The sequence below is a fragment of the Caloenas nicobarica genome, chromosome 5 (assembly GCF_036013445.1).
Source record: "Caloenas nicobarica isolate bCalNic1 chromosome 5, bCalNic1.hap1, whole genome shotgun sequence".
In the NCBI taxonomy this organism is placed as follows: Eukaryota; Metazoa; Chordata; class Aves; order Columbiformes; family Columbidae; genus Caloenas; species Caloenas nicobarica.
In genome coordinates, this window is record NC_088249.1 from 26,643,690 (window position 1) to 26,654,330 (window position 10,641).

Below are 10,641 nucleotides of genomic sequence, written 5' to 3' on the forward strand. Positions count from 1 at the left end.
CATTCTTGCTCTTCTTCCACCAGCTACACCATCTTCCTCCTCTTGTCCTTAAAGCGTTGGGACTGCCTCTGCTGCCCAGTCCTGGCTGGGGGGTTGTGATCTCAGGGCCAGGAAAGTGGCTGCCCACCCATGCTGGAATCGCTCCATCCAAGGGAGGGAAGCTAGTGATGCTGGAAATTTTTCCAAATTATTATCACCTAATGTGATTCCTAACAACGGTCTGGTTAGGTATGTTTCCAGAATTAAAATTTGAGATAATGATATCAGCCTGATATTAGGTATCAGGAGATAACCCTTGTCCTCCTTCATAAAATAAAATATGAGTGGGATATGGTTAGTCTTTAGTAACAAACATCTCTCTTGTATTACAAAGTACAATAATAAAGCAACTTACATAATAAAGCAATCCTACATAGCCAGGAAAACATTTTTATTCTATATTATTCCAAACAATACTGGGCTATTTATACCCTGGAGAGGGGCAGGGTAGGGGAACAACAAAACAAATAAACAAAAGCCCACAAAGAAAGAGCATTACTTAAAACGAGGAACATCTTTCTCTGAGTTGTGCATGAAATTTTTATGATAGAGCCCAATTCAGATGAAGCCTGATTAAAAATGGTTCATTTGTAGGCAAGTTGGAATTGGCTGACTACTGCCTAATCATTAGGAATATTTATATGCATCTCAAACTATTTAAAAGGGGAACGTTGGAAGAAAGAATTTAAACAACAAAAAAAAAGGCAGCATTTCAGCCCAAAAAGCTTTCCTTTGCTTTCTATTTAGAGAATGAATACCCCACTCATACAAGCAACAAGACCACACAATCAGAGAATGAAAGAACCTGGACAAATGTGAGAATTCAGTAACTATGTTTTTCAATTAACAGTACATTTTATCACAGCATCTCACAATTTCTTCCACAGGTGCTGAGTTTTAGTCTGCTCAGCACAAGTGAGTTCTTGAAACAGAAATTATACACTTAAAAAACTGATCTGTGAGTTGTTTCCTGCTGTTAAAATGGTAAAAAATTTAAAATGGTCAGTTATCCATTACATACCATGCACACATGCACAGACTTCATCTCACTCAAGTTACATACTTCAATCCAATAATCATTCCAACAAAACAATCTTTATATGATTAAAAACTGGATCCTGCTTCATAGTCTTAAATCCAAAATACCTTGTTTATTGTGTTGGGCTCAAAATACGTTCTACGTAATATAACTGGCTATTTTTCCTAGTTCTAGGGTTCTCGCAACCAAACTATCCGACAAACCAGTGTCAAACGCATTACACCTCACGGCTTCCCACTGAAGGATTGCTATTTTACAAGTGGGGGCGGACACATGCGGAGATTAAGAGCCAAATTCCCAGTGGTATTTAGGAACCAAGCAGCAAAGCCTTGCAGGATTTTGAGGCGGGAGCGAGTGCACAGACAGGCATTGTCTGCAGGTGGCTACAACATCCCTGATTCAGACACATCCACAGGGCATCTGGACAGGTATTGAAGAGGTGAAGCTGCCCACCCCAGACCTGTGAGGAATGTCATCAGCACCAAACCTCAGGCACTGACGCTTTCACAGCTTGTTGAACTTGTTGGATATGTTATCGTTGACGCTTACTGGACACACATTAGTATTAATACACATTTTCCACTACCATGTAGGTCTTCCGCATGCCAAACAATTGCTTATGCCGCTAGACAACACCCTGTGTTCTCGGCAGGCGGCCTCCAGCTTCCAGAAAGGCCAGCAATAGAGGTAAGAAACAAGCAGTGTGGGGTTAGGGAGAAAAACAAATGGAACACAAAACTAACAAACAAGGAAAATAAAAAGTTTCAGGGGTCAGGCATGCACTAACTTCTCATTTCTAGGGCGCCATCAGTATTCAGGCAACTCAGTGAGGCAGCGGCTGTGCTGTAATCACCAGATGTGCCTGAGAACCCATCCAGCTGCAGAACTGCTGCTCTGGGTCCTGTCCACAAGGGGCTCCAAATAACCAGTGACAGCACAGGGCCTTCAACACTGATCCCCTGAGGTTTTGAGCCCATGTCCAAGGCACTTTGTAATCTCTCAAATCTAGCCACAATTTCACTTTGATTAATACTTAGAGCTGTATTTCCCGGTACAAATCCCTCCTCGCTTCATGATGGAGTCAGTGTGAGCATCCCAGCTTATTTCAGTTAAAGAAATGTGTTATCCTCTAATATCCTGTGGTCTTCCTTGATATTTAAGAATACATACAAGAAGTACTATATAGCTCCTTAAAAGATCTAACTTTCATACTCTTTGTCACATCTTCTACTCTTTCAACGGAATCTGAAAACATATACCTTTCCAGTCCCCACTCGTCTTGAAGACTGTCCTTTATTTTTCTCCAAATGGTGGTTACGACATGATTGTCTTCTTTTGAGTGTATCTGAGAGTTGTGTACTGAGCATTTAGAACTCCAATATTCAACAGCCATTTGATCTTGTCTTGAGGCTCAGTAAGACTACAAATAAAGGCATGTTGACATGTTATCTCAATATTTACTCTAATGAAGCTTGGGAAAAAGAAATATAAAACAAAGTTATGGCTTTCACCTTACAGCAATGTAGGTTTAAAAAATAAAGCACAAACAGTTTACTGTAACCTTATTTCTCACTGTCAGGAGCCTGATAGAAGAGGAATGATTCTGTAGACAAATCTCTTATATGAAGAACAAAGTATGTCTGTATTTTACCAGTGACAACTGAGGTTCAGTTATTTTGGAGGCAGCCCAGCAGATGATTCTTCTGCACTAGAAAGAGGCCTGCATTTCTCTATCAGCAAGAGGTAAACTATTCTTATCTTTCGTGTATTTAAAATTTTCCCAGTGATACACTCAATTGCCACAAAGATGTGACAGTTTGCATTTCTGCTATTTGGGAGTTGCAAAGGCGGAAAACACCATCCTTGAAGATTACCATAATTTATTTGCTAATTACATCCCACCCAAAGCATCCACCTCAGTTGACGTGGATTTCTCTGAGCCCAGCATTCTATTTCTGGCACATCTCTCCCAGACAGCAATTAAGTACCACTCAGCCGTTCGCTCACCACCCCCCTGCCCCAGTGGGATGGGCAGGAGAACCAAAAAAAAAAAAAAAAAAAAAGTTAAAACTCCTGGGTTTGGAAAAAAAGTTTAACAGGACAGCAAAAGAGAAGAGATAAACCATAACAACAATAAAAATTAAAAAAATATACAAAGTGAAGGATACACAGTGCAATTTTTCACTGCCTGGAAACCAATGCCCAGCCTGCTCCCAAGCAGAGATTCCCTCATACATGACATCACATGGTATTGAATGTGCCTTTGGCTAGTTTGGGTCAGCCATCCTGGCTACGTCCCCTCCCAGCTTCCCCTCCTCTACCCCAGCCAAACCCAGGACACCACCACACACACACACACACACACCAGAGACCAGACAGCGGAAGATGAGACCTTCTATAGCAGCTGCCCAGCAGCACTGCTGCTCAGAACCAGACAAGGTGGAGAACACAAGCTGGCTCCTCAGCCAACACAGCTACACACCACAGCCTTTCCCGGACTCTTCTTTCCCTCTCTCAGCCACCATGGCACAGCTCTACTGGTCATCACAGTTTTGTGCCTGTCATAGGACTTTGGAGTGACACGGTGGCCACCAAATAAATACCCTGACTACAGTATTTTAACTGTGACCTTGCACCAAAACAATCAAGAGCTCAGTTGCAAACTGAAAGAGAATTATTTTTACAAGCATTTTACCAAGGTAAGATTGAAGATGTCCCTGCTCATTGCAGGGGGCTTAGACTAGATGACCTTTGAAGGTCCCTTCAAACCCAAACTATTCTATGATTCTATAAGAAAGGTTCGAAATCATTTGGTTGGTTAAGAGAAAGTCGGGGATCAAGAGAAGAGTGAATTGTTTCAGCCTTTAGGAAGTTGTAAATGGTTTAAGGGTCAAGTAATTTGTAATAACATTAGTAATATAAGAACAATGGTGTAATATTATACTAGCCACGGAAAATCAGGAATTTGGTATTTTACAGATCCTGAATGCATACCAGTGCATACGAGGTTATATGTATATGTATAGCATAGGAGCATCTTGTTAACAATTTAAGAAGAGAGGTAAATGGTGACAATTTTGCATTACTGTGAGATAATACAAGATTTCTTGTGATAACACTTGAATACGTTGCTTGTTGTGAAGTATTTCTCCTTACCTGTGAGCGGGGTGCTGTATTAGCCCAGGGCACTGCAGTCTTACTGCAGAGACAAAGCAGTGGCCACCAGAAAATTCGCTGCAACCATTTGAAGTAACTCAGATGGAAGAGATGGGATTCTGAAAGCAGGAGTCAAGGAATTTACAGGAGTTTCTTATGAAGCCTTAAGGCAAGTATGCCAAAGCAGCCAAGCAAAGAGACAGGACAAGCAATCTATTACTAGACACTCACAGCAGAACAGAGGATTCAGACATCCAGTAAGATCTTTTTACTGAGTGTTTTACTGAGTTTTACAACTCCAGTTGTCTTGTTCCATTGTTCTCACTGGACCTAATATATTTAGCTGGCATGTATGCTCCACAATGCTCTCATCTCACCCCTTGACGAATGACGAGAATCTCTTAATGTACATGCGGCACTGGAGATGCAATTCTCTCAGCTCCACAATCTAAGCAAAGACTTCATGGTACCTTAGTGACAGTCTCATTTTAGTATTTTTTTGGTTTGCAGGTCTTATTTCTCAGGAAAATGTCACCATCTTCCATAGAAGACAAATATGGACAGCACACAAAAGAGGAGAGTTGAAAATCCCATTTATGTTCAGGAAAAAAAAAAATGAAATGTTTTATTAGACATAGAGGTAAATTCTATAGACAATATCAATGAAACGTATTTTCAGTACCAAGTCTTCAAGTGCTTATAAAGAAGCTTCCATAATACTGTAAACCAGAAAGTTGTTTCTTAATTAACCAAAGTTTTTATTAAAACACATGTAAAACATACCTGTCCAAGTGCTTTTCTGGGTCATCTCCACCCCATTTTGGGTGTCTCTCCCCTCACTTTTAAACATTTCTGCAAAGTTCACGGGGACTTTTTACATTTTATGTTGCAATGATATTATTTATTTTTCCAGTTCAGTGAAATCTTGGGTCTTGATTGTAAAAGGTGTTTATTTAATGTATTCATTATTATGTAAAAAACTCTGAAAATATTAAAAAACCAAACAAACACAACAGTTTAGGAGCTACAGTAGGCTTACTTTGTAGCTATGAAAGACTCCAGGCAACTTTGCCTGATGAAAAAAAGCAAAATTTTACCTTCAGAAATCTTAGCAGTGGCAAGTATCCTAATCTATGGATGTCCGCTTTCCTCCTGCCCCTTTCCACCTGTAGGTGCGGAACCCTGGGAACAGGGGTGCTAAACCACGGCAGGCAATGAGCTCATCAGGATTGTGAGAAAGGATAAAACAGATTCATTCCACATAGACGCCTGGCGAGCAAGTGCAGATGTACCACAAAGTACTTCCAAGGTAAATATTGTCTGATATTTCAGCCACGTTCTGTCATAGTCACCTAAACTTGAAATCATACATAGTGAATGCAGAATTTCAGTCTTCCTTCCCTTCACTCTGACCAATATAGAATACCATACCATCAATCCGTCAATCTCTCTCTCTCTCTAATATATATATATACACATACTTTTTTTTTTCTTGCACAGGAGTGGGGTAGGGGTGCAAATACAAAGCCAACCAACTTCCATCCATCTCCCATGGCCACACATCGAGATGTGCTAAATAAGAGATCCTTCCATGGAAATGTGCCCCCTCAATTTAAAAAGAGCAGAATGTGGTCACCTTCAGAGTTAACCTAACCAAGAGAAGTAACAATCACTGCTAGATTTGTCAACTTTAAACGGTGAAATTTTATGACACAAGAAAGAAAAAGAAAATTCTCAGAACGAGTTAGACTTAAAAGTAAACTGCATTTCATTAGAAACCTCAAAGTGCCCTCTCCTGGCAGCTGGCACTAACTACCAGCTCATTTGAAATGCACCCCAAACCCGCAGCACTTACTCTCCGATTAAAGGAAAGTCCTTTTGACAAACATATTTCGTTATGAAATTGCCTTTGTTAGCTGTAGAACAAAGGTATGAAACTGTTAATATATTTTATAGAATAAGAAGCACTGAAGTGATCTGTTGGAAGTTCTTTTAAAGCAAGTGTAATTAAACAGTTCATACTCATCAAGTAATGGGGTTTTTTCCCCCAAAACCATGTGCTTAAGATTTGTATTCATTTTATTGTATCGTCATTATCATCACATAATACTCATGTTATTAATCTGCAACAGTATTGATGCAAATCCTCACTGTGTTACTTATTGCTTATTATTGTTGACATTGCTTTTTATAGATTCACCTCAGGAAACAAAACATTTTTGGTTTTAGTTAACCAAGCACAAAAAATGCAGTAGGTGAAAATCACATTAGAAAAATAAACCTGAACCCTCTATTTATTTCTTAGTTTGGTGTTGCAATATAAAACACTTATTCCTTGTCCAACCTTTAAGTACTTTCATCAGTGTAAGAGTTGTAATATATTTCATTTTGTTTAATTACATATTTTGTTTCTATAGCAACTAGAAAGCATCTAATCCATTTCTGTTCCTTCCTAAGCCTTTACATAGCAATTTTCTTTCACGATACAGTAGCAAAAGATAATCCTCCTTTAGAACTCCGGGTACTATCTGTTCTTTCCAAATATCCCTTAATTAGCATGCATTAGGATTAAAACCAGTTGTAGTACAGAGTAACAGAAACCGAGTAAAAAAACCTAACAGGATCTAGACAGAAAATTCTGTAACTGCTGGTGAGTAACTCCAGCATAGATGCACTGCCACCTGCGGGTCTGCTCCAGCAACGGGAGCAAGGGCAGCCCCACCACCCGCCCCATGGCCACCTGCAGGGAAGGCAGATCCATATCCCTACTCGGGACTTATTTTGCTTCTAGAAAAAGGAGGATCCACTCATGTTGCTCTCTTCAAAGGAACAACGCAGCTTGTTGGCATTTGTGTCGTTTAGTGGGGAGAAGGGGGAAGGTTGTGGTAGGTACCTTTGCTCAGCATGAATAGGAAACTGAAAAAGTGGGATGGTGCTTCAGTAGGTGGCATATGGGGCCTTTTGGTGGAGATCAATGAAGTTGCCCAGAGAGGTGGCAGATGCCCCATTTCTGGAAACACTCAAGGCCAGGCTGGACGGGGCTCTGTGCTGACCTAGTTGAAGATGTCCCTGCTCGTTGTAGGGGGGTTGCACTAGATGACCTTTGAAGGTCCCTTCCAACCCAAACCATTCTATGACTCTATTCCAGCTTGCTGCTGTTCATGGAGACGGTGGTGACGTCTGAAGATTTTCCTACTGAATTGACATGCTAAAAAAAAAAAAAAAATGATATATATGTGCACACACAGAGAGGTTCTACTGCTGCTAACCACCTCTCAAACACTCTGTGCTTTCTGTATTTTCCTATTGTTCAAAGAAATTACTATCTTCAAAAATATAACCAAGATCTTTAAAAAAATCTAGCAAGTCTGATCTTACAGTAAGTCATGTCTGGAGTTAAAACATCCGAAAGCACTGTTTTAGGAGAATTTGGAGATTATGGCCTTATGAAGTGACCTGAGTCCGATACATTTATATTCTCTCATACATCTAAACTGTACTGGAAGAGTAATACTGACACTTTTAAAGCTTGGAAATGCCAAATACAAAGTTTGCCTACAAAGTCTTTTTTTTTTTTTTTTTTTTTAAATCCACTGCCATGTGAAACAATCCTTACTTACAAAATCATACAGTATTTTTTCCTATCAGAAGTTGTCAATGCCCAGGGTAACTAGGGCTAAGTTGCTCATCTTACCTTTTTTCTTTAAATGCTAATGTTCGACGTACTCTTCACCACTTCATTCCATTTACGCCTCCAGTCTTTATTCTGGAGCTCGAATTTCTTCAATATTGCATTCAGCACTGCACCTAACTTCGGGTCCTCTGCCTGCTAGTGAACCTCTCAGCTCAGTTTCAGCATTCAAATTCTTCATACAACATCTGGGAAAGTTAGATTTCTAGAAATGAGATCTACAGGAGCCAGCATACTGAAACAGCAGTCAGCTCATCACTTCTTGGCTTTCCAGTTTGGCAGTTCCAGAAAAAAATAATATAATAATAAAAACTACACACACACACAAAAAAAAAAATCAACAACATATATTATTCTTAAATGTCGGAAGTTACATCTGTTCCTCCAAGATCAGATTTTTCCAACCAGAGAAACACAAGCATACAGAATGCCATGCAAGTGCAGTTAGGCTGGCATTTCCAGGAAACATCAGGCTTACTGAATACATGCTGTGCTTTTGATTAAATCTTAGACTGCAAATCCCATGCCGATTTACTGTAGATGTACCAAGCAGCTGACCTGTACACATGCTGCAGAAACACCTAAGTACTTCCAGACACCAGGCAGCTACCGATAGTGCCACCTGCATGTACACATTCCCCAGAGCATCCCTGGGGTACTCAAGGTAAAATATCACAGAATGTTAGGGATTGGAAGAGACCTCAAAAAATCATCTAGTCCAATCCCCCTGCCAGAGCAGGAACACCTAGATGAGGTTATACAGGAATGTGTCCAGGCAGGTTTTGAATGTCTCCAGAGAAGGAGACTCCACAACCTCCCTGGGCAGCCTGTTCCAGTGCTCTGTCACCCTCACTGAGAAGAAGTTTCTTCTCAAATTTAAATGAAACCTCTTGTGTTCCAGTTTGTACCCATTGCCCCTTGTCCTATCACTGGTTGTCACCGAGAAGAGCCTGGCTCCATCCTCCTGACACTCACCCTTTATATATTTATAAACATTGATAAGCCCCAGCTCCGTCACCCTTTCCTCATAAGGGAGATGCTCCACTCCCTTAATCATCTTTGTTGCCCTACACTGGACTCTCTCCAGCAGCTCCCTGTCCTTGAACTGAGAGGCCCAGAACTGGACACAATATTCCAGATGCGGTCTCACCAGGGCAGAGTAGAGGGGGAGGAAAACCTCCCTCGACCTAAATATGGGCTACTTGGTCTGGATTTCAATGGTAACCATGCCCCTGACCCAGAGGGACCTTGTAAAAAAACTTCTTCAGGAACAACCAAGTGTCCTTAGAGCAGAGCTCACTTGGCCACTTGGTAAAGGGTGTCTGGCCAGGGCTGCCGTATGCAGCACCAGAAGAAAGCACGTCCTGCTGGACTATTGTAACACAAGGAACAGTAAAAGGCTCCAACAAACCTGATACAGATAAAACCACTGGAGATTTTAGATATTTAAATGTGAGGTCTACTGAATACATTTTCCCACTACCTCTTGCACTTGTCCTCAAAAAAAGGCCAAAAAAGCAGCTCTTCCTAGAGTAATAACAGAAAAATTTCTCCAGGAGACTGGGAACAGTATTAGTACTTCTCTTTTTTGGTAAAAGCCAAAACCTATTTGTTTCTTTCCACTTCAAAGAAAACCAAACACAAAACCCCACCCAGAACAAACAACCTCCTGGTGGAAGACAGCACAGGTTTTCAAAATGAGTGAAAATTTTAGCACTTGTCACTTGCCACTTGACGGGGGTGATGAGCAAATTATGCAGGCCTTGGCTTACGAATATAAAATACCGCGTTCCACAGACTATAGATAGTCAATTTTAATAGTTTCCAAACAAATACAGTGCAAAGCGCCAAAATCCAAGTGTATTCGGAAAGTTTAATAGCTACTTGTTACAAGATACCTAAGCTAAATTCCACATGATACTTATGCATTAAGTGTTGTCATATTAAATCAATTTCATTTTAACTAAATCCACCAGATACTTCATTATGGGAAAGACGAACAGCTCAGCTTGCTCTGCGTGATCAGCAAAAAACAAACTGCACCTCCTCTGAAACATACCTATTGATATAGAAGCCTTTTCTATACACGTACAGGAAGTTCTTTGTCACTCAATGCCTGTTACTCTTCATTTACTTCCCTTTTCACATATATCTCAAGGAATAACCGGTATGCCCAACATCTCTTTCCTTTCAGCACTTTACAGATCTTAATCCTATTTGTAGGTTAAAGCAATGCTACTGAGGCTTGAAAAGCTTTACTGTCACAGTGTAAAAGATGGAACAGATGGACAACAGGGTAACGTCATCTGCACTTCAAAGGACTGAAATCTGTTGAAAACACCTCTTAAGTTTTATAACGGAGTGAGCAAATAATTAACCGTTCAGATATTAAAAAGATATATAGTACATACCAAATATGATTTGCCTAGGCATGAAACAATCAATTACAAAAAAAAGAGCAACCTCATACCTTTCTGATCACATACACAGAAGTGATTACATGTAAAAAGGAAAGCTATAGCTCAATTTCTTGGACTTTTGGTAACAAAACAGGTAGATCCCAGTAGTTTGATCACTAACCCACACTGCTATGCTTATTACTTGTTCTGTTAATACGGATGATGTTTATTCTGAATCAAGAAGCCACACTCACCAAGTGTCAATCCAAACTGCAGGGTTGTACAAAGCAAACTTCTGCACCCAAGGATCAGATTAG